Source organism: Pteropus alecto, unplaced genomic scaffold, assembly GCF_000325575.1.
Source record: "Pteropus alecto unplaced genomic scaffold, ASM32557v1 scaffold20, whole genome shotgun sequence".
NCBI lineage: Eukaryota > Metazoa > Chordata > Mammalia > Chiroptera > Pteropodidae > Pteropus > Pteropus alecto.
The window spans coordinates 24,243,861-24,267,812 of NW_006436298.1; the positions used below are offsets into that span (position 1 = coordinate 24,243,861).

The 23,952-nt window shown below is 34.5% G+C and overlaps 1 protein-coding gene and 1 long non-coding RNA gene across 18 annotated transcripts in view; both read right to left on the minus strand.

Annotated features, from left to right (window-relative positions):
- The window catches only part of MCTP1 (multiple C2 and transmembrane domain containing 1), a 453,050-nt gene that overhangs the window by 127,418 nt on the left and 301,680 nt on the right, over nucleotides 1-23,952 (minus strand). The window lies entirely within an intron of this gene.
- On the minus strand, nucleotides 4,616-7,916 carry LOC112480600. Its single transcript, XR_003046682.1, has 2 exons — nucleotides 5,189-7,916; nucleotides 4,616-4,939 (listed from the first exon to the last, which is right to left on the minus strand). It is a non-coding gene; the product is annotated as an uncharacterized LOC112480600 (long non-coding RNA).

Sequence of the window (23,952 nt, forward strand, 5' to 3'; positions counted from 1 at the left end):
GGATGATGAGTGCGAGACAAGTTTTGCTTGGATCTTCCAAGAGATAAGCTTATAATGTAAGCATATTTTGACCCTATTAGGGCCATGTGACTGGGGCTCTTATCTCTTAGGCTACTCTAGATTTCTTAGGGCTCTCATCTTTTCCCTGTAACCCCTTTGTTTTTTACTTCATATTTCAGGTTGAGAGAGGGAGACACCTGGACTGATCAAGGCTTACTAGCCATGAACTATTATGCAAGTGATTTAAACTCACAGGACTCTGCTTCCACTTCTGAAATAGGAGTAGCACTATCACAGGATTCAAGTACTCTTGTAAGAGCAAAATAGTCTAATATCTGCAATGTAATCTAGATAGTAATACCTCCTAATTTCTAGAAAGGTGGTATTACCATCTAAAAGGTAGGTAGCTAGATTTGTTTTGAAGTATTTGAATATTAAACAAGCTGTTTTTACTGAACATCTATGTTCATTTGAGGTGGCTTTGGGGCGGGGCGTGGGGGTTGTTGTTGATTGAGTATCACTCTTAGGTTTGGCCACTTCGGATAAGACATTTAAGTACTTGGCACAGAGTAAGTGCTCAATATGGGAAGCATCTTTGACATTAAAGTGCTACAGGAGACAGAAAAACAGAGCTGGCTGTCTGGTGTGCATCCTGGGCTTAAAGGAGAGAAATAGATGGGTCCTTCCCTCATCCCTCTAGGATTGCCAGCCCAGTTCATTAGAGAATGGAGAAAGGCTTTTAAGGACACATCTCTGGAGTAGAAATTTTGACCTGAAAATAATGGTATTGCAAAGTACTTAATAGATTGGCAACCTCAGAAACAATGGTGGCAAAAGGTAATTTAAGTTCCAAATCTATAGTCAATCACGAAGATTGGCACTTAGATTGGAAAAACTCTTATTACATAACTTTTTTCCATGAAAATAGCTGGAAAGAAAAGCTGATTTTCTATGCTGTTGCTGCTCACCATTTCATAGTGGCACAACTCCCACCCCAAATGTTGTGGAACTGTATTCAGCATAGATTTGTTTTTCAGCTCTTCTACCCTGTCCATTTTCCAACAGCTGATTAGTCTCCCTGGGATGTAGACACATCTCTGATCAAGAGCTGCTTGTCTCTTGCCCGTTCTCACACATGCATCCCAATATCCACATTACGTATAATAGACATTCTTATATGTACATACATAAACATTGGTATGCATATATGTTCCCAATACTATGTTCAAAGGCACATTCCAAATGGATGTATATATGCACTCATATACATATAGAAATCCAACTGGATTCCCAGAGGGAAATGTGGAACACATTGTTAAAATGTCTGTCATCCATGTAAGAGAAACAGAAATGAGCTGGGCATTAAATTTGCATACAGCCCCAAGCACAGAGGTTCCTGTATGTGTACTGTTCTCCTGTTCTTGATGATGGGCATATCTGACAGAAAGATTCTGTCAGGATTAGCTCAGGAAAAACACCCCCAAGGAGATAATTTGAAGACATACTGAGAATTTGCCTCAGTACATGAAAATAAACATGAAATCCTCAGCACTCTCTGCACATCGAGAAGTTCCCACCAACACTCGCTGCACACCGGGGGATAATCTACTGGAGCTAATTAACACACAGTCATACACAACGCTGTTAGAAGTGGTTGCCACTTAGGACTGATTTAGTTGCTGCAGTGCTTAAAAGAGACTTGAGAAGGTTTTTGTGTAAATGTGTGAGGAAAGGAGAGGAAATAGAAGTGTAAAAACAGCTGCAAAACTAAATGGTGCTAAGGCCTTTCCCTCCCCGCCCCCCCGGAAGACATTCAGGAAAGTTATTGAGAAACCATTAGCACTCCAGTAAAGAAAGCTTTTTACTTGATTTTATGTTACGCACACATTGCAGAGTCTATAGATTGTGGCTATGAAAAAGGGCGTTTTACTTCATAAGCAAACAAGCTCATTAAATGCTGACATATGGATCGTGTCATCTAAAAAAAACAACAATCTTTTCTATGTCTACTTCTTGCTTTATTTTATCTTTCTGATTTATGTAAAATTTCAGCAGTTATTAAGTAGTAATAGGTCATGGAAAAAAATCAAGGAATAAAGGGTCACTAACAGTTTCTTTTTATTAAACTTTGTGATATCATAAGGATAGAACAAATCTAACTTAAAAATGTTCTTCCTCAAAGTGAATGTTACAGATGCTATCTTATGAATAAACTATCTCTAATAATCACAATAGTAAAATATCACAACTGAGTAAATAAAGAGCCTTTAGCAACCTGCTTTTTATTACTGAAACATGATGAAAATAATACAGAACAGACCATTAGTGTAAACTCCATTATTTCAGGGTTTGTGAAAATTTAGAGTTGCAATTGATTCTTTTGCCCTGATAAAAGGATTTACTAAAGAAAATTATAATAACGTAAAAAGGATTTCAGGGGATAGTGTGTTTATTTTGGATTGGAGAATCTAACTTTTTATTTTTAGCTATCCCATTTGTATCCAAAATAGCTAGAAATCATTCTTGATTAAGGGTAATTCTATTTGGCTGTGTTTTGCTATCCATTAGTTGAGACACTATTAAGAATAAAACCTATGTGAACAAAATTCTGTAAAATATATTTTTCCATCAGGTTAGATAAGCCTACAAAATAAAATACAACAAAAATGAGCTAACACTGAGTAGCTGCTATGTACAAAGCCCTCTACCACATCCTGAGTCGAATAGAAAAACAAATGCAACCTCGTCTCTATTCTCTGTAGGCTCAAACCCAGGAGGGCAGACAGACACATTTGCAAAGAATTAGAGAACGGCAAACAGGTTCATCTTGAGAATCAGCTGTAAATAACTGGTGGTGGTTACTTGGAGTGTTTTTGTTGAGATATGATATCTATATGTGCTCAATTTATAATGTCTGCCAAGAGAAAGGGCATCAGAAGTAGTAAAATATAGGCAATGTCACTACCAACTCTGGCCTAGAAGACTGAATGTCAAGGTAGCATGCAACCATATGTAAGAAATAAGGTTAGAATGGTTACTTTCTAAATCTTTCAAAAAACAACAAATTGTTAACAATGGTTTTGGGACCATTGATTGTGCTTCCTTGTATGAATTTTAGAGTGGTTTATATAGAAAATAAAAGCATAAACAAAATGTTCAATTCTAAAGCTGAAGGTACAAAAGCTTACAAAGTGTCATGTAAATGAAAGTGAGAAATTACTTTGAATTGGATGCAATACCATGCAGGTCCTGGGAATTTGCCATTTGGGACCAGCATATCTGAATGAGGCAAACCAGCTGCTTATTAGGTAAAGAGAAAGGTTGTGTTTTAGCAAAAATAAAGATTTTTTTTTTTTTTTTTGCTATGTCTCTAAATGTTAAAAAAGATTAGCTAGAAGCAGCTGCTTCGTCTACTCTAAATAGAACAGATACCAAGTACCAAAAAGGACTATGAAAGATCACCCTCTTCCTATAATTCGCGTGTCTGCTTCTTGGATGTTCCCCCATTAACAGTGTCATAAAGTGACGTTAGGAAATAAGGTCACTCCAGTCTTTATAAGTTAAAGAAATAAGGAAAAAATTTTTAATATTTCAAGAAATATGTGGACCTTTCATTTGTTATTCATTCCACTGATTTACTTCTACGGCTACACTCATCTGCTCCAAGAGCACCCAAACCCTACGGATGCCACTTTGAGAGGCTACTTTTCCTTCTGGGTCTAAGGCGTAGAGATGCACGGAGAGAGAAAGATAGATGAGTGTCAGGATATCAGTCTCAATGAAATCTTGGCAGCTCCCCAAGTCCAGTTGTAGGAACATTTTTCTGAACCTCCTTCACTCACAAACTTTACTTTATATTGATGTTTAAAAAAAAAAAAAATGACTCTTTACCGTGTCATTCTCCTCCTCCCACGGCAATTTCTGGTTGCTTTCTTCAGTCTTTTAAAACTCTGCCTCCTTTCCTCTTGGTTTTAGTTCTTCCTTCTCCAATGTATTATATATCCTTTTGTGGAAGGATCCTATGGGTTTTCAATCCTGATTTCACATTAGAATAACCTGAGAGCAGCTGGATTTTACTCATTATACCTGAGCTCTATCCAAGACCAGTTAAATCGGAATCACTTAAGAGCAGAAACCGGTGTGTGTATACTTCTAATGCATCCCAGGTAATTCTAATGAGCATCCAGTAGAGTGTATTGTAGTAGACCAGTGGTTCTCAGAGTGTGGTCCCTACGTCATGAGCATCACCTGTAAACTTGTTAAAAATGCAAATACTCGAGCTTTACTTCCACAATACTATATCAGAAACCTTGAGATCGGAGCCCAGGTTCATTTTTAAGAGCCTTGCAAGTGATTCTGAAACATGCTAAACTTTGAAATACAGTGTGCTAGATCACTGACATTTGTATTGTCTAGATTAAGACTTTTCATAAGGCTTTATTTAAAGTGTGATCCCCAACCAGCAGCATCAGGATCACCTAAGAGCTCTACCCTTGGCCTACTGAGGTTTTTAATCTGTTTTTTAACAAGATCTCCAGGTGACATCTATGTAGCTCAAAGGTTAAGAAGCTCTGTTCTAAGAACTTATTCAAAGTTTCACACATTCCGCCAAGGAGTTGGCTGCTGATTTTATTTATAAATGTAATAGTAATCATGCCTCAAGAATGGAACCCTTTATTCTTTAGTTATTAAACGAGAAACAAAATTGTTTTTTCCAATGTGGTGACGAGTCTAAGCCTTTTTCTATACTTCTGTTTCTGTTCCAGATGTATTTTCACATCTCCTGAGAAAATGAAGAAATGAAAGATCAAAATTCCTTATGTTTTTCTTAGTTCTGAGATGTATCCATTTTATTTCCTTGGAAATAGGATCTCTGAGGTTCGACAGAGAAAGTTGGTTTCTTTGTTCTGCAACCTCTCCCACACACAAGAAGGGATCTCTGGTGACAAAATAAAAATATTTATTGAGCATATTAAGAAGTAGCAATGTGTGGATTTGTATGTATAATGAGGGTGGATAAATTAGAGAGAGAAATGTCATTCCCATCAAGTCAAGTTCATCACCCCTTAAGGTCAGCCATGGTGTGAGGATGCCCCAGACTTCTCTATAACAGAGAGAGCTCTGTTGCTTCTTGTGATTATTCTAAAACTATGAGAACCAGTGTAATGGCAATAGCTCACAAACCCACCTGCTTAAGCACCTGTTTTTCCACTCTTCTATTTTCATCTGCAACTTCAGCTTCATTTAGCTCAGATAAGAACTGATCCCTTGAAATTGAAGGTCCTTCACCAGTTTGGTATCCTAGCTTAAGCCTTGATTTGGGAGGGGTAGTGAGCAAGTGGAGAGAAGGCGGGTCAGAGGATCTACATTTTTAGCTAACAGAAAGGACATTTTCAGAGTTGAAAAGAGCGCACTAAAAAATAATGATTTAAAATTATGCCCGAATCTGATTAAAATCAATATGTAAATCAACTACACTTAATAAAGGACTATGTCATTGAATCTTACATCCAGAAAGTCTTAGAAGAATAAAGGATTCAAAATCAAATGTGTAACACTAAGAAATGAAAAAGCCTCCCTACCACATTAAAGTTAGTTTTCTCATCCCAGTTTCACCAGTAGGTTCGAAACTCCTTCATCACTTAAGTTATTTCTTTCTGAGCGTTCCTCCCGCCTTTCCCCCGCCCCTAGATCTGAGGGGTTACTCTGTGAGAAAATGACTTCTCTATCTGATCACTTAAGATGTGAATATTTGTTGTGAACCAGCTGCAGCTCTAATAACCACTGATCCATGGAATCAAAGGCTACTCCTCACAAACAATAAGCTCTTCTTGTTCCTGAAACTGCACTCTGTAACCTTTGCAAGTATTAGAAAAAGTGGGCATGACAGGTCCAAAATGCCATCACAGCCATAAGTTTCTTATGATTGGATTAATTTCAGACTTTACAAAAATAAGTAGTTGAAGTTTTATCAACAAAGGTGATAACTAATGATATATAATTTCTAGTACTATGGGGCAATTTTTGCCAAATAAGATGTATTGCCAATTTGGTTAACAGCGGACACTTAAAATGCTGACAGTTTAAAATATGTTGGCATAGTGGTGATGATGAAAGGCTAGTTTCTTTTCCATTTAAATCTGATATTCCATATTAAGAAACACAATCATTCAGAAACAATTTGTTCTAAGGATCCCTCAAATGAACCAAGCTTCGTTTTCTAAAATCCAATGAGTTCCTTGGTAGCAAAGGAATATATATGAGGATAAGAGTTTATAATTTTTTTTGAACACCACAAAAACAGCATGGAATTAGACATTCACAAGTATGAAATATTAACTTAAAAGTAAAATACACTGATGAGATTTCAGTGTAATTAAAATCCATTCTGCTCCTCAACAAGCTGTTACTTTAATAAAATATGTTTTCACAGTCAGGTCCTAACCAACTTGGATATCTAATCTAAAATAGGGCCTGGACACTTAGTAGGTGCAGCCAATGCAAGGAAAGAATGAAGGAATGAAAGTAGATCAAAACTGGACATGTAGCCCTGTTAACAAAAAAGAGAATTACCCTTCTAAAATAAATCAAAAGCTATACTTTTAAATATTTTTCAACATTTTGAGTTTAAAAACATAATATATTATTTTCAACCCACGGATTAGAAATAAAAGTAAATTTTGGTATGAAACACATGCTCTGCAACTGTGAATTAGTACACTGTTATCAATGATTCCAGTAAAACAGCTGAGAACAAAAAAAAGAAAATGATCTTTGCCATTTAAAGAATATATATGCGATGGTACTTTGTAGTATTTAAAAATAACAAATCAATAATAATGCTTTTTTTGGCTTTTAACTATTCTTAATAGAAACAAGATTAAGTAGGTCTAAACTGTTAAAGATTCTCAATTACTTAACAGCAATTGCTTCATTGCATGTGAGAGTACCTGACTTCAGAGGCACTTTCTTGTAATCTTTGCTCATAGGTACTAAAGCATTATTCTCCATTTTAGAAGACTTGTGGATTTCTCTTTTATCCGAAGGGTTGTATGGGAAACAAAACATTATTTTTCAGGCATGAGGCCTTAAGATTTTTAAGATTCCAGGTTATGCGCCCAACCATTTGGCTGTTTGCCACCTACATGGGGTCACAATGGAAAGTAAAGTCACCTCTGAACAATTTCATGAACTTCAAGACCAAAAAACTGCATAAATAATTTGTAGGCCACAGACCATCATCAAAGTCTGGAATATATGCAAATAACATTGCTTACATTTAATAGATCTGTAATGCTGTAAGCTTTTCCAGCCTAAATAAATGAGTAAATGGAGAGCTTTTTATGGTGCAAGATTGCTACCTACAGGCCAAACTGCAGAATGACATATAAGACAATTGGGGAGGAAGGGAAAAAGGTAAACAATTTTTTATAACGGCTTGTAAGTTATTTGCTGACAAGTAGATAAAGCCAGGAGCATGTAAGATTGCATAATAAACTCTGGGATATGTATTGACAGTTTTCATTTTAAAATACTACAATCCAGTTTGAGAGTTTTCCATTATTTTCCACTTTTTTCTTTTGAGTGTTTTGTTACCTTCTGAAAAATGTAAATTGCTTTTCTGATGGGGAAAAAGTTCTCTTTTAATAATGTATTCTAATGCTGTGGAATGTACACTGATTCTGTACGTAGGTTCTATGTAACATTTATATTAATAATGTTGATTATTTTTGGTAGAACAATCAATTACAAAATTTGGAATTAGTTTCCGTGGTTTGAATAAATCTGGTCAGAGGCAGTGGTAGGGGAGGGGACTGTTTATATTATGTATACCCTGACTCTATATAGGTTTTAAAATTTATTTGTTCTAAAACTATCTATTTTCAATATTTAGAGTAATTTAAAGATTGTGTATATTTTAAACTGTATATCTTTGTTAAGAAAATATCAAATACGTTAGTTATAAACCTCAGATAATAGTTCATCTTACAATACAGAAATCTTATTTTTACTTGAAAAGAAGTATGAAATTCATACTGAATTCTCAGTAATTTATACGGCAGCCAAAATTTTCTGAAATACGGAGAGTGATTTTAAAAATGCAGATCTTTAAAAAGATAAGGCAAATTATTAGAAATGCATTTCCCCTCTCAACTATAAAGAAATTCCAACTCTAAAGAGAGGTTTCAAAACTGAATAATATATTATGGTTAAAACACATCAACAATCTGTCACACCATATGCACAAATAAACATATCCCACTATCACTGCGCATGCCATGAGGCAACGAAACATCTGAAAAGGTAGAGCAAATTCTTTCTCATAGTGTTATAGACTCTAAATAACATTGTCAACATTTTCTAAGATATGCATAAAGTTATCATTCTTTAACTCTGCTATTTATATAGTTCAAACATTTTGCTTGCCCATCTGATGAAGATGTTCCACACATCTTTAATTTTAAACAGAATTTAGAACATATTTAGGTGAGTAAGGAAAGAATACTATATTTATAAATGGATATTGATTTTGAATAATAAAATCTTATTTACAATGTATCATTGAACTATTTAGACATAATCTTAGGTGAGATTCAATTATGTGAAGAGTTCAAATATAACAAAATCATCGATATAAAGGTGTTGCACTAGTAATATGCTAGTTTATTCTGATTTATAGCCAACTGTATATTGTTTAGCATTTTCTCCCAACTTAAAGTATGAATTTTAAACAATAAATATCATAGAATCTATAAATTTAAAAATGGAAGTGGTGAAGGCATTAACCTACTTTGTCCCTACTGTTAGAGTCTCCTGAAGAGCAAATGTTTTCTATATGGTGTTTAATTGTATATAATCATAATATAATTATGTAATGATTAAATGCTCCCTTTAATTTAAATTTAAATTTTATTTTATTTAAGTAGATAATCTCTTTTAGAAATAGTTTTCTATAATTAAATTGTTCAGGAGACATTTTAATAAAGATTGAGGGTGAACCATCTAATTTCTAAAAGCAGATTCACAACAAATTTTCTGTGAAATTAATATTTAATTCATTTAACAATATTCTTCCTCTTATATAGTTCTCAGTAGACTGGATTGTTACTTGCCAACTGATTTATACTTTGTCAGTCAGTATAATTGTGAACAGAATCAGTGAAAGTATTCAGGATATGTGAGAGAATTGTTAAAGGGTAAGAAAAAGTTTTTAATATTGCCCTCTTAGGCAAAATAGATTTTAAAGGTCTTATTATCACTTACCTGGGGCAAATAAATTCATATGTAGTCCTAATTCTACCATAACATAATTATAAACCACGATAAATGGTAAGACTTTCTCTATTTGCATTTATAAGAAGGTTTAAGAGACAAAATATAAAGCCGAATAGTAAAGATTATATCATGGTTGTTGGATACTTCTCCTAAGGCTATCTATGAAAATCACTTAAAATTATTGATCATAAAAAATAGTGTCATTATTCTATGGCATAAAAGTAATGCTCATAGGAAGGTAGCCTACTGCATTTGTGTACTGTTTAATGTGGATGGTTTATAGGAAAAATTACTCATGTTATTTTTTCTTAGCTCACAAAACTGTAGTTAACATTTTTTTATTTGTGTATTTTCATTATTCTCATGCTAAACATGAATGAATTCTAAAACTAAATTCACATTATCAATATGAATTGTAAACCCATCAGGTCTCTTTCTAGCAAGGGATGTTACTTTTATCTTTGTTACATTCTCTACAAAACTTACTGGTAACATACTTTCAGAAAATGCCAGCCAATAAAGTACACTAAAATAATTTTCTTTATAAAAGCACAGTGATCTTTGGCATCGTTCACTATTTTCAAAGCCATAAAAGAACAGATAACAAATATATGACTCACGAATTATCAATTATGAAAAATAATCTGGTTCAGAAAGCTGCACTAATGTAAAAAGATGAATCACTTGTCACAAACCAATAAAGGCTATTGTTTGTGAATCCAATATTTGATTTTATCATTTATGTTGGGCAACTTAAAATGATTTTTAAACCACATTAGTTTTGGAAAAAAAAATTGTTATAAAGGTGAACACAAGGGTTGGGGGGAGAAGAAACCAGATGTGTAATCTGTCATCTTCGAAACAATTTATATTCTTACATTGAGTCCCGCCTACAAATCTAAGTCGCAAAGACCTAGTCAGCAATGGTGGATGCATGAGAAAGGACCCTACCATGTTCCAGAGAACAGACAGTAGCGAGAATGGTAGCATGACTTTGATTCTCTTTCCTTTTGATGTGCCATTCCGATGGCTGAACATTTGCAGCTATCATGCTTCATTATGCAGGGAAGTTCAACCCTTGTTTTTTTCCTTTTTTAAGCTAGTGTAGTTTGTTACACTTTTTATGAGGGTACCTGCTTTTGCTTATTTTGTATTACACAGAAAAGAGCATGTTGAGGCTACCAAGCTCAGAAAACCTTTAGGACCAATTATCTTCTAGACTGTTTCATAGAACAAAGAGGTACTATTCACACCAATGAAGAAGAGCATCTGCGTGAGTGACGAGGGCCAGAAATTTCCTACATGGTATTATCTGGGGGCTATTTTCATACTCTACCTGCTCTCTGATATCCCAATTACAGCCTTTTATATCTGCTTGTGAAAAAGGGCATGGATGGCAAGGAAAATCAGAAATATTTTATCCACAAGGCCAGTGATCTAATGTGTATATGTTATCTAGGGATGGCCCCATTCTCACCCCTAGATAACAGATTTGACTATCGGATAATACAGGGTGCAGGTGAATTTCGGTGGCATGAAATATGGCAGACACAGGCAAAGGGTAGCAGGGACCACAATGAACATGAACATGATGGGGAATAGTCCCGGGATAATGGTGTGTCCAGATGGGTATCTGGTGGGGAGACTGGAGGCTAGTGAAAGAAGAAGTGGGTTTAAAGGTAGAAAGATAGTCACATCCTAGAGACATTATTGCACAATGGGCTTTTACCATAGAAGACTTCTGTCCTCTACTCAGGGAAGAAACACTAGAAATCAGAAAAAGGGAGAGCCCAAGGGCCTACTTATCTATGCCAAAACACAGCAAGAAAAATTAAGTATTAAACCCTGGATCAACCTCTAACAGCTTATTTGAGGTGTGGGTCATGAATTTTGCTTGAAGTGGGGCTCGTGAATGTTTTTGGATATCTTCCTACTTGGACTCTGTAAAGAGGTGAAAATGAGGTGGGGGACGAACATAATTGAGTAACTATTCAATTATGGCAACTGCTAGCTAATGAAGATCTATTACAACTAAGTTTTTAATATAAAATGTGCTAATTGACTAGGTTGGAGCTCAGAACAAGCATATGGCTAAGATGTTTGATTACCTAGTCTGGTTCCATGTCAGCGATCAACTATCACATGGTAAAAAATAAGTGTTTCTATGACAACTACTGAACTTGCTGACTAAGGAGTGGGTGACCAACTTGAGGGATGAGTTTCTCCAAATAATATATGATCCATTAATCCCCACACTGTGTGACCTGGAAGCTCATCAGCTGATGCATGTTTTTTCTTGTCCCTTACTCAAAATGTTCATCTTGCTCTCAGCCTTGGCAAAACTTGAATCAGACTCATAGGTGAAGAACATTGCATAGAATTTTTTTTTTTTAATTGGAAAGGGTATGTAAACCTATGAATCTAACCTTATAAAAACAAAACAAGTCAACATATTCCAACCAGCTCTGAGTCTGACATTCAACCTTATGAAGAGTGATTATAATAATTTCTGAAGTTTCTGGATAGGGCCAGCCTCTAAATCAAAGAGAACCTGTATAGCAACTTTTAGGAGTTGGGTATTTCATCATCTTCAATTTTAGACAAAAACTTTCTTTTCCAATGTCATTCTAAACTAAAAATTCAAAACAGGTGTTTGATGCTAAGGCTGTAACCAAAATATTCCCCTTTATAACCTGCAACTCTGATAAGACTTCCCTCGGAAATATAATGGTTACATAGCCCTTGTATGGCTTTAACAAACCCCTATTTTCTTCTTTCTGCACCATACAATGTGCAGTCTATTTGCACCCATTCAGGACTAAATTACAGATAAAGTTACTGCAAATTTGTTTTCTCAAAAAAGCAGTCAGCCCTAATATCCCTCGAGTAATAAAAGCCTTGTCTTTCATTCAGAACTAGAACTGGCATAATTTTCTCTAAGAAACAAACTCTACTTCCTGCGACAATGGACCTGTTCTTAAAATTCTGAATGGGATACAGCTCAATTTGCAGGTGTTCAGGTATAAAGGTAAAAGGGCATTTGACCCCCCAACTGGCAATTGTTGCTGTGGTAGGTAACTTCAGTCTCCTAGTTATATCATTCTATTAGATAAGCTGCCAGAGTTTTCAGCTCTGAATTACAGAGGTAGGCTCAAGTGAATCAATAATTTATACAGATATATCTCATTCATTCTGATGGTAGAAAGATACATACTAACAGCCTGCTGCAGCCACGGAACAAAGCCAGAGAGACATTATTTAAAAAGAAAGAGAGGAAAAGGAACCCATTTATCTATGTGAGCAAAAACATTATGTAATAATGACCTAATGGCTTATTAATTTTACTTTTTAACTGTTTTAGCAAATACTGTGGTGAGATAAATAAGCTCTTTATGAATCTCAATAAGGTTGCTCTGATGAATGTTAAGCTAACATTTAAAACTTTCAGCTTGATTTTAAAATAGAATATTTTACATAGCAATGTAATACAAATCATTTGAAAAGATTCATGCATCTAAGAAGTTTACATTAACTAGCTTACTAAATCTCTCAAACATTTTATTACTGAATTTCAGTATAAAATTACCCTCTAAAGGATGAGAATCAAATATATTTAGGGACTGTATACTAAGAGTATTGTTAATATAGCCTTATGCTATTAATCATTACCTGGGGAAAATTACATAGGGTTTTATTCACTAATACTATGACACTTTTATTAACTCATAATCCCTGTGCTAACAGTGGTGCCTCAAACAAGTTATAATTAAGAGGTAGCAAATATTAAAAATGCCTTCTTGAAAATTCTTCAATCATGTTAAAGGAAATCTTTTAACACATGAGTTCCTCTAAAGGAAAGTAGTATCGAAAACAGTGTGGTTACAATGTATATTAATAATTAATAGCCTAGATGGCTTAAATAATACTTCCATAAGTTCCTGTTGTCTTGTCCTTAAGGATAAAGGAAATCGTGATTTAAAAACATGATAAAAAATATCTCCTAGCAACTTTAATTATAAACCATGACTGTTTCTTGACAGATCTGGAAATTTATTTGAGGATAAGATGTATTAGAAGTTGGTCCTTTGTCCATTTTACCTCTTTCAGACTTGTGTCCAGCTTGGACACATGAACCGATAGCATTCAGACTTGGTATAGGAAGACTGTGTGCAATGTTAATTAGGGCAATAGATCTAATGAGAAGGGGATAGCAATTAGAGGTAATACTTAGGTACCATATTTTCCTCCACGTAGAGAAATTATATTTTCCCTTCTTTTCCAAGAAAACCCCTTGGGAAATAGGGCAGGTGATAAAAGTCTGGAAAAAAAAAAAGTACATGCAGGAGAGAAAAAGAATAAGAGCAAGGAGAGAGAGAGAGAGACTAACAAACACTGTGGTCTCTACCTAAAGTCCTTAAGCCTTTTTTTATGCAATACTCTGGGGCTGCCTGCTGTAACCAGTTAACATTTCTGGCCAAGAAAATATTACTAGTTTCTTAAAAGTAGAGAGAGGAAGGAGAAATAATGGAGTGCCCCATTTCTGACAGTCAAGAGGGAGAGGAGAGAAATGTTCCCACACTGATCTCATTAAGATGACGAGAATAATGAGTGTGAATCTTATGTATGAATCTCATAGTAGATAGAGGAGAGCGTAAATGTATCCCACATTTTCCCTTTTATGACACCTGATATACTACATTTATTCTCAGCTTCATCTGATACTACTGTTGGGGGTTTCCGTTACAATATTACAGCTTTAACTTTAAGTTTTGCCGCCGAAGTCATCTGAGTCAGTCATTCAACACAGTTTTATTGAGTGTGCATGAAAACGGGGAAGATCTGTTAATGGCAACTGAAATGCATCTCAAGCAGAACAGCCTGAATTTATTTCCTGTCACTGGTTCTAGTAATGGATTAGAAATACTGACAAATAGCATTTTTCAGTTTACAATCTATTTTATTTCCTAGTTTCTTAAACTTAGGTTAAACATTCCAATCAATTAGAAATAGACCCAGGTATTATTAACTATGTCTCCACTGTATTTTTGGAGGAAGAATCATGCATTTTCAGCAAACACTGATGGGATACTTTTTCTTGTGATTTATCTCTCTTTCTTAGGTCAAATATAGAATATTTTTAAATAATAATTTTAAGCTAAATAATTTTTCAAGGTTGATACAAATTTGGAAAAGACCACATAGCTCTCAGGAACAAAAACCTGTGTTATGATCACAGACATCATTCAAGCCTAAATGGTCCACAGGCTCTCATGCTTAAGGACTTCAAAGCATTTCATATAGATGATTTAACTTAGCTTTCTTCACTTCAGTAACTCCAATCAAAATAAACTGGTGCACCACATTTATAGTAAACTATACCTCACATAATTTATGTAACAAAGTGGACAACACCCAACAAATTCTACTAGTATCTCAAAACATGCTGAACTTAGTATTATTTCAGTACTTCCACCATTTCGTAAAGGGATATACTATTCTATTCTATTGCTTAATTGTATGCTAGAAAAATTTTGATCTATATGATTTTAAAAGAAATTTAGAATGAGAGCAATACATTGAAGGTGGATCGCCAGCTTTTCTAAATAATTCAGAATACGTACACTTTTTTCCTTGGCATTTATTTAGTCTAATGGAAATTTAGGCCATGGGTAAGTTCATCTTAGCTACCATTAAATCAATATGGATCAATATAGATGGTTTAAACTGTTTAAGCAACTCTGAAAATATATGTTTGAAATCTGGGAAATATATTCTTAATGAGTCTACATTTACTTTGGGGAATAAGTAATTTATACTTAGAGGCCAAATGACATTTCTTTACTTGTCTAAAGTGTAGCTCCCTTAAACACACAGTGAACTCTTTTAAGAGTTCTTTATACCACACACACATCTCTGCACAGTGTTTTGGGGAGCTGTAGTGTGATATGACCTCAACTAACAGCATAGTTCATCAAAATAGAAGATATACACATTACTTAAACCACAGGAATAATACTAAGCCAAGTGAGCACAGATTTAATATTTCAAGTAGGTGATTCCAGCCCTCCCAGATCAACACATTCCTTAAAAGGAAATATCAACGATCAGGGTCCAATTTTACGTTCTAAAAACTTTACAGAACAATGTCAGATACTTAGTTTCTCCTAATTAAGGACAACTTGACTTATAAACTTCAGGATTTAGAGATCGATGTCTTCCTGTTTCTCTGTTTCTTTCTCTCTCTGCCCTTCTTATCTTCTCAATGCTGCTGTCTTCGAAGCATCCATTACCAGCAAGTGGGGGAGACGGAGAGCTGGTATCTCGGTAAGTCTACTGTTAGCATTTTAATTCCCTCTACTGTAAGATGATCCCTAAGTTCCCTTCCAACTGTAGCATTTTATGACTTTATCTGTACCCTTTGGAGTCCACACAATCTCCATCTTTGCATGCCCCATGCCTTTGCCATTAGGGAGATGCTCTATCCTGAAGGTGAGGCTGGAATAGATGTGTTCCTTGCATCCTGAGCACTCAGTCATGATTCCACTGAATCTACTTCCCACACATAACACTTCTATTCTACAGCTAGTATTCTATGAAAGTCTCGACAGGCTTTGTGAGTGGTTCTATGTCATTACCTATGACATTGCTACTATGAGGAAATGTGTTCCAAGACCTAAGCAATGGTCTTACAAAACAGATTTTACATCTTGTTTAAAGGTTGGGAGCCTATATGAAAAAGATTTAGTTTTAACTACACATCAACTGAGATTTAGGAATTAAAAATAAAAATGTGGTAGAAGGCACATAGTCTGAGAATTTAAAAAATGAAGGAAACAGTGCACACCCAGACAAACTAGTAGACCATAGGTTTAAAGTTCTCTTTTATAAATACCAGCTTCCTGGTTGAAGGATGCAATAGGCTCTTGCAATAGAAGAACCAAATTCTATTTAAAATAATTTAAACAAAACCATATAAGTTTTCAGTACTGCTGCCTAACTAGAAAAAAGTGAACTCAGCAATCTGAACTTCTATATTTATGAATTAATTTTCTCTGAGTAGCAGCTATCACTTTATTAATATCACTTCAAAAATGTAACACCTCTTTTATACAACCTTAGTATACCAATTTGTAGATAATTAATGGACTCATTTAAACCTTGGTAATCTATTATTTTAAATTAAATCCAAAAGATTTCTCTAATTGACTAGAGGAAACAATATTTAATTCACTAACATTTTATGACAAAATGGGATGCTATGTTCTTGCTTCAAACATGTAAGCATTGCCTGAACTCCACTTGGCAGGAACTGTGTAGAATGCTAACTATGGAAAATACAGCAGAATTACTTGTATATAGCTAAGTGGGATATAAAACATCATTTATTTATGTAGTATTGATAAATTACAATAGTAGAAGTTTTTTGATTCATGTGGGAGAACTGGGGGACTTGCCATGCAGAACAGCCAGTAGAACATGTATCTCCTATTCCACGACCTTTTTTTCCCTGCCCTTCCAATGAAGATCTAATAGATAATCGAGCTTAATGAAGTATGCTTTTATATCTCTGACATAATGATATTCATTTAAGAATATAAAGATTATCTATTAGTCATAAATATAGTGCAAAGTATGGACAAAACCCATCAAACCCTCATAATGAGAGAGGTTATATTACTTAGGCCAGAATCGATGCTCACCCCACTTCTCCATTTCAGTGAAGCACAACAATGCACCCTTAGAATTGTTGTAGAGAAGAAAATTCTTATATAGGTTTTCATAAGGGGAAAATTCAATTCTTCTATCTCTACAAAGCCAAACAAAATTTTCTTTTAATTGGACTCCAATTTAATTGGAGTTAATGATTTTGTACAGAGATTACAAATTCTTATTCTCCAGACTGATTATCTACTGGGATAATTTGCACTGTAGGCGAACTACAAAAAATCCAAACTAGACTCTAACACTAAGAGCATGAAAGTAAACGTAGTTAAACTCACATTAAACTTCATATAAAGCATGCATTCTCAACAGGAGCCATACGGCACCTAAGGGAGCAAAATCTGGTTCTTTAAGCAAAAAAAAAAAAAAAAAATTACATATCACAATGATTTGTGGTCCTCCGAAACTCACTACTCCCTGACAAAATTGTATTCCTTAGTATTTAATATCACTCATAAAATTAAATGAAATTCTTCTCCTTAGGGAGTGAATATGGAAATGAGAGTTGAGAAACATTGTTTAACCAATGTACTGTATACCTGAAACTAATAAAATAAAATTTAAAAAAAAGAAAAAAAAGACAAGTTTTATCTCTAAAATTTTTTATTCCATACTTAAAATCAGGGCTGACTTTCATTTTTATCCAAATATCTGTTGACGCTTTGATATAATTTCCATCTTTTCTTGCTTCTTAGCTTTTCTCTAATTTTCTCTTCATTACTTTCCTTTGAGCCAGTAGCTGATGACTGGTGCGAACACGAGTAAATGGTCACTCTTTCATCTTTACTCTGTTACTGATCTTTAATGTTACCACTTGCTGAGTGTTGGACCTCTGTCATCACAGCAAAGTAGAAGATGCAATGCAGAGTCATAATGCACAGACCAAATGTGGCAGGACTGACTATTGTGTCTGTATTCAATTCTGACTATCATGTTAAAATGTAGTAAAATGGCAAACAAAGGGTAATGAAAAACAGGAACAACCTCCTTAGCAACATTTCAGGTTAGCTTCTCACTGGGTAAATTAACTGTAATATATTCATAATTCTAAAGTATATCTTCATAACTGGCCCAATAGAAAAAAAGGACAACAGAAAGCATGCTACTCCTATTTCTTAATATTTACTGATACAAAGGGCATGAAAATATGTAGAAAGTAAACTTACTGACTAAAGGATATTAATGACTGCACTTCTGTTATAATTTACAATCTTTCAGAAGAGTTATTATCCTTACTCTTCAAAATTTTACTAAAATAAGTTATATAATTATCTTATTCATTTAAACATTTTTCTTTGCAGAACACTTTATATAATATTTTGCAATGGAACATGGCTTGCTTTTTTGTTCAGAATTCATGTTCCTAACAATTTAAATTAAAGCTGGAAGGTAAAAAATTCATCAGAAGTCAAGAACACTGGTTTAGGAATCTGGAAACAGAGTGGGACACCTCTGATTTCAATATTTTATAATTTTTGATGCTCAATCAACTCTGTTGAAAAATCTGGACTATGTAACCTAGTTTTTAAAGGTCTCATGAAGGTTTTGAGGTTGAAACCACCTGGTAAGTAATGCAAAGAGGCTGCTTGAGGTAAAGTGGGACAGCAGCCATACAGCAAGAAGGGGACTACACTGAAGCATTGCTTTTCCCCCGCCCCATGCCAACTTTCACTGCACATACAATTAAGGTTCGTGAAAAGGCTAATTCCTATATTCAATACGGTATCATAATACTTTTGATAATATTTGTGGTTTATGTTTAATTGTAATATAGCACAACAGCACTACACCTGAGAAAAAGTGAAATGATTTTATTCTCCCCAAATCACTCACAGAAGAAAATATCCCCACATTAAAGCACCTTACTAGTTCCTATTTTAGAAGACAAAGGAAGGAGAGTGGAGATAATAGAACATGTGATATGCTATAAGAATTAAATTCTTCTTATTATAAATATAAAATAAAATTTAATAGGAATAAGCTTTTCCGAGAGTAGTAGACTCTGTGGCTTATGTGATTATCTCCCTCCAAAGACCAGGAGGCCCTTTTGCTGCCATCTATTAAAATAAACAAAAAAAGGGCACTGGCAGCATTTAAGGAGAACTAAGCACTGATCTGAGAAAGTCATGTGTTTGTATATGTATCAGCTATAGGAAGAAAACAAAAAGACTATACATTTACATAGACCTACAAACCAAACTACAGCATCACTCCTCGAGAAGAATTAGAGACATCTAGTCCAAATGCTTTGTTCGATTTATATCTGATTTGCTACCTTTCCTAAGATTCAGGGTTGATTTTAGCTAATTGTGATGAATTCTAAAACTCAATTCACTTCTAAATTGTGGTCTTTAATGCAATTGTAAGAATTTATATGCCATGCTTTATGAAAGGCACCACTTAAGAAAACCTAATTTTTCATAGGTCAGTGTTTGAAAAAATTATTCTTCCTTGGAATTCAGATAAATCTGGGGGAAAATGTATATTTTTAGTATCAACTTGAAGTGTCAGTATGTCCATATGAATTGAGCACACATCTATTTACCAAAAAGAAAATCGTAGTGCTACAATCTTCTATGTATCAATAATCTGTGACTTTGTAAAATGAATTTTAGGCAACTTTGGAGGTATACAATCTTCTAAATCAATGAAATTCCAAAGAGGCTTTCTCCTTTCCTCGCGTATTTACAAAGGAAAATTTTAATGTACTTTTAAAATTTGTATAAGTTAAATTGAAAGTATTGTTTAGTAAACTTAGTATATGTTTTTATCAGAGGAAAGCATAAATGAAGGAGGATGGGTAGAAGGGTTTTGAAGTTTAGATTTATATAATTTTAGGAAAAATCAAGAATATAGGGGCAGGACCATCAGTTATAAATCATTTTGTTTTAGTACTTGTTTCTTTGATTTTGGGGAGTCCTTCTGTTTTGCTGTTGTGGGGAAAGTAACAAAAATTACCTCTGGAACATTTCCAATTTTTCTGCTTGCACTAAAATGAAATTGTAGCAACAACAATAAAAAGCTTCAATAAAAATCATTTAAAAATTGCCATGGACTCGAAGCATAATTTTGTTGGTGTGGTATTACTGCTATCTCTGAAATTTTTAAAATAGAAATTTCTGTTAGAAACTTAAAGTTACATTCCATATGTGGTACAAGCACCCTACATTGTTCCGTAATATGAAGGCAAAGACTTGAACTGTAGGTGAAGTAGACATGCTTTTGTTTTTGCATTGATATTTCTCCTTACGCAATGTTCCCTATTCATTCCTTGAACACGAAGGCCACTTAAAATGTCCTTATTGTTTATAATAACTTTTAGAAAAACCCATATGCTGTTTTATAGCAGCCGGCTTTCTACCCAGGAAGTACTTGATAAGGTATCCTCCAGAGCCTATTGTCTTCAGATCATTGTCTACCCCATCGCCTCTGCAAGTTCAGTTCTGCCTCCCTCGCCTGTGCTTCCTCCATTTTTTAAAAAATCATTTGGCTACACAGAGCTGCCTCATGTCATTCTTTGCATACATCATCTCTGTTTTTCTCTTCTCCTGCATAATGCCCAGCTTTTCTGAGAGTAGCTGTTGTCCCGAGTGTGATCCTTTAGTAAAATGGGGACTGAATGAAGGTAGAGCACAAATTATCTGGAAGCAAAGAAAAACCAGCCATTTGAAAGGACCCAGAAAGGAACAAGTAATGAACCAGAGTGGCTTCGATGAATTGCTGTAGAGGGAATTCTCAGTTTTGACAGACACAAAAGGAACACATGGATACCAAGGAAAACCTAAGGAGAGAATCTCAGTTGGAAGTCTGCCTTATAGGCTGGTCAGGATAGAGGGTTGAAGCCAGAAGCCCTTCCGATATGAACAAAAACAAATGCATTTTATGAGTAACGGTTAAACATTTAAACATGCCACTTTGGAACACAAGGTACTTTTGAGAAGTCGACATCCCTTCATAATTCATGTTCATTGTTCCTCTAAGTAAAATATGTGTCTCCCTGTAGTTATTCTGTTAGGAATTGTACTTTAAAGGCAAGAGGACATTTTGGATAATGCACATCTTAAACTTTTCATTAAACTACCAAATTTAAATTCTACCTTTTTGTGCACTCTGACATTTTTGTCTGGCATTTTCATTAATTTTGCGACATACATAAATGTAGCTGAAATGTTAACTGATCAATACTTTGTCTCTCTCATGTAGCACTAGCACTCCGTTCCCTAAGGACCACACAGCAGAACAGAAATTAAATGTGTAAAATATCAAATGTTAATGTTAAACACAGCGGCACTTACTGTATAACGACAGAAAAGGCTAAAACAATTCCAAATGGACAGATGGTACCACAAATTATCTACAATCACATTTAAAGATTAAAGTTTGTCCTGTAAAATAATTCTTTGATGCACACTGAAGTGTGTCCTTTTACTGATAGCTCAGTTGTCCAATTATTTTTGTGCTCATTACAGTGAGAAATGACAGTACTGAAAAGAAAGAAAGAATGTGCACTCTTTTTTCCCCCATGTTGCACCCACTGACATCCATGAGAACACAAATGTCTGGTCAAGAGCCTGATGAAAATTAGGCCCAATTTATGAGACATTTCCACGTCTACAAAAGATGATTCCAAAAGACAAGCAATGCCTTCTGCACCACATACGTCTGTTCGCTCTCAGGCATACAATATTCACAGTAAAATTTAAAAACCTAATTCACAGCACATGAAAACAAGGACATTCCCAGGAATATGTTTGCTTATATTTTATCCATCACCATCCTGGCTGATTTCAGCTTCTAATATCGTCAGCCAGCTTTGAATCTTCCCCACAGCACACAGGTATAGTGCTAAAGAGGCCAGAGCAGCCCTAACTCTGCATTTCTTGTTCTTTCCATTTTATCTGACATTGGGACAACAAAATTATTGGGTTTTTTTTTTCATTTTGATTTCATCATTCTACATTTATTTTTGGATAGTAAATTAGAAAAGAAGTAAAACAGAACAGAAAAAGGGCACTTAAACATTATAAAGTTTACTGATCTGGGCCTAAAACCAAGCCACATAATGGTACAAATGCACATGCTCCACGAGGCAGCTGCATTTATGAAAAAGTGGGCCAAGTGTAACCAACATTATAATAATAGACCCATGATCCATCAACAGGGGATGATGGGAACAATATGCTTGTAACAATGGGGTGCTACTCATACTCTTCTCCTAATGGAAAGTTCTTTTCAATAAACTGGCCTAAAAAGGCTCTGGTTATGCAATGAGATCTTTAAAACACTTCATTTTTAAATACCCACACCATTTAATATTTACAAGATAAATAAAAACCTTACAACAGTTTTTTTTTTTTTTTCGGAATTGTTATGATATTAAGATTACAGGGTACATATTTAAAAGCTCTTTTAGAAAGGAAATAATATCTGCTGTGTGGCTGTAGCCAAGGTGCTTAACTTTCTGTGCCTTCGTTTTTTTCTTTGTATATTGGAAAATAATAGTATCGACCTCATAATAAGGTTGTTGGGAATATTAAATTCATTAATGCGTGAAAAGCCCTTTCATTCATTAGTGCCTGAGAAACACTTCCCTGGCAAACAAATGCTTAATATATATTAGTTGTTGTTATTATTAAATAAAGATATTTTTGTATCAGAATTTAATCTGAGGTTTAAATAGATGATTGGTAGAAGATTATGAAATAATTTAGAATGGAAATGAAACATCTAGGGAAAATTGCTACAACAGCATTAATCTATGTCCATCATCATTTAATAACTAGCTTTATTAGAGCAAACCCTTATTTATCTGGCATCATTAAATAGTTTCTCCACATTAAAAAAATTCAGATTGATTGACTGGTTCATTCATTGGTCTATTGATTTAGATAGCCATTTATATTAGAAGCCTACTAAGGGCCAGATACTCTGTAGGTAATATTGGAATACAAGTGAAAAAGGTAGGGTTCGCATTCTCGTGGAACTCTTCGTGGAACCCTAGTTCGGGTCTAGGTAAGTGAAGTTTGGCTTTGTCATTCAGTTTCATCACGTTCAATAGTATGTAATTTGGTACTTTTTTTTTTTCAGCGAAACAGTTAATTATTGTTTCTTCTCAAAAGTACTCTTAATGTATGTTTACATATTAGTTTGTGGCCTGTTTTTCACCGTCAGTGTCTCCCTTTTCATATCTTTATTGTGATCTCTCTCTCTTTTCTGCAAGCATCTTGCATTCAGGTTGTTTCACGGGACTGACTCTGACAGAAGCTGACCATCAGCTAAGAGAGATATTACATTTCTTACCCAGTGAACTCTAACTCTCTTACAGTGAAATCACTCAAGTATTATCATGTACATGTACCTACGCTTCTCAGAATTTTGGTGCCTGTTTTTTTGTTTTGTTTTGTTTTGTTTTAATTAGAAGGAAATTTTGAACGAAGTCTACCATCTTGAATTCACTTTACATGAGTGACATCTAGAAGCCAGATGAACTTTATAAAGACTTACACAACACATATAACACTAAAACATTAAAAATGAATGTTCCTGAACAAATGACATAATTATATAGATTTCTCTCTTTTCAAATTTCACAAACAGCTATGAGAGATAACTTTGGAAGAAATGATTCAAAGACAGCAGCATTACCTTTTTGGTAGAATATCATTGTGTCTGTCATAAAGCCCCATGGAACTTAGAAGTAATGAAATAAAGTATACAAAGAAACTCAAAATCAATTTTTCCTCATTAACATCAAAGTGTCTCTATGATAGTAAAAAATCATAATAAAGTTTGCTTAACAGTACCCCAATGTACTTATTATGTGAAAGAACTAAATAAAAGAATATTAAAAGAGGCAGATTTTCTTTTCTAAAACTTAATGATGATGACAATCGCTTTCTTTAAGGAGATAACGGCATGTCTATGGGAAGCAGGCTGCCTAACTTTCTGGTAACT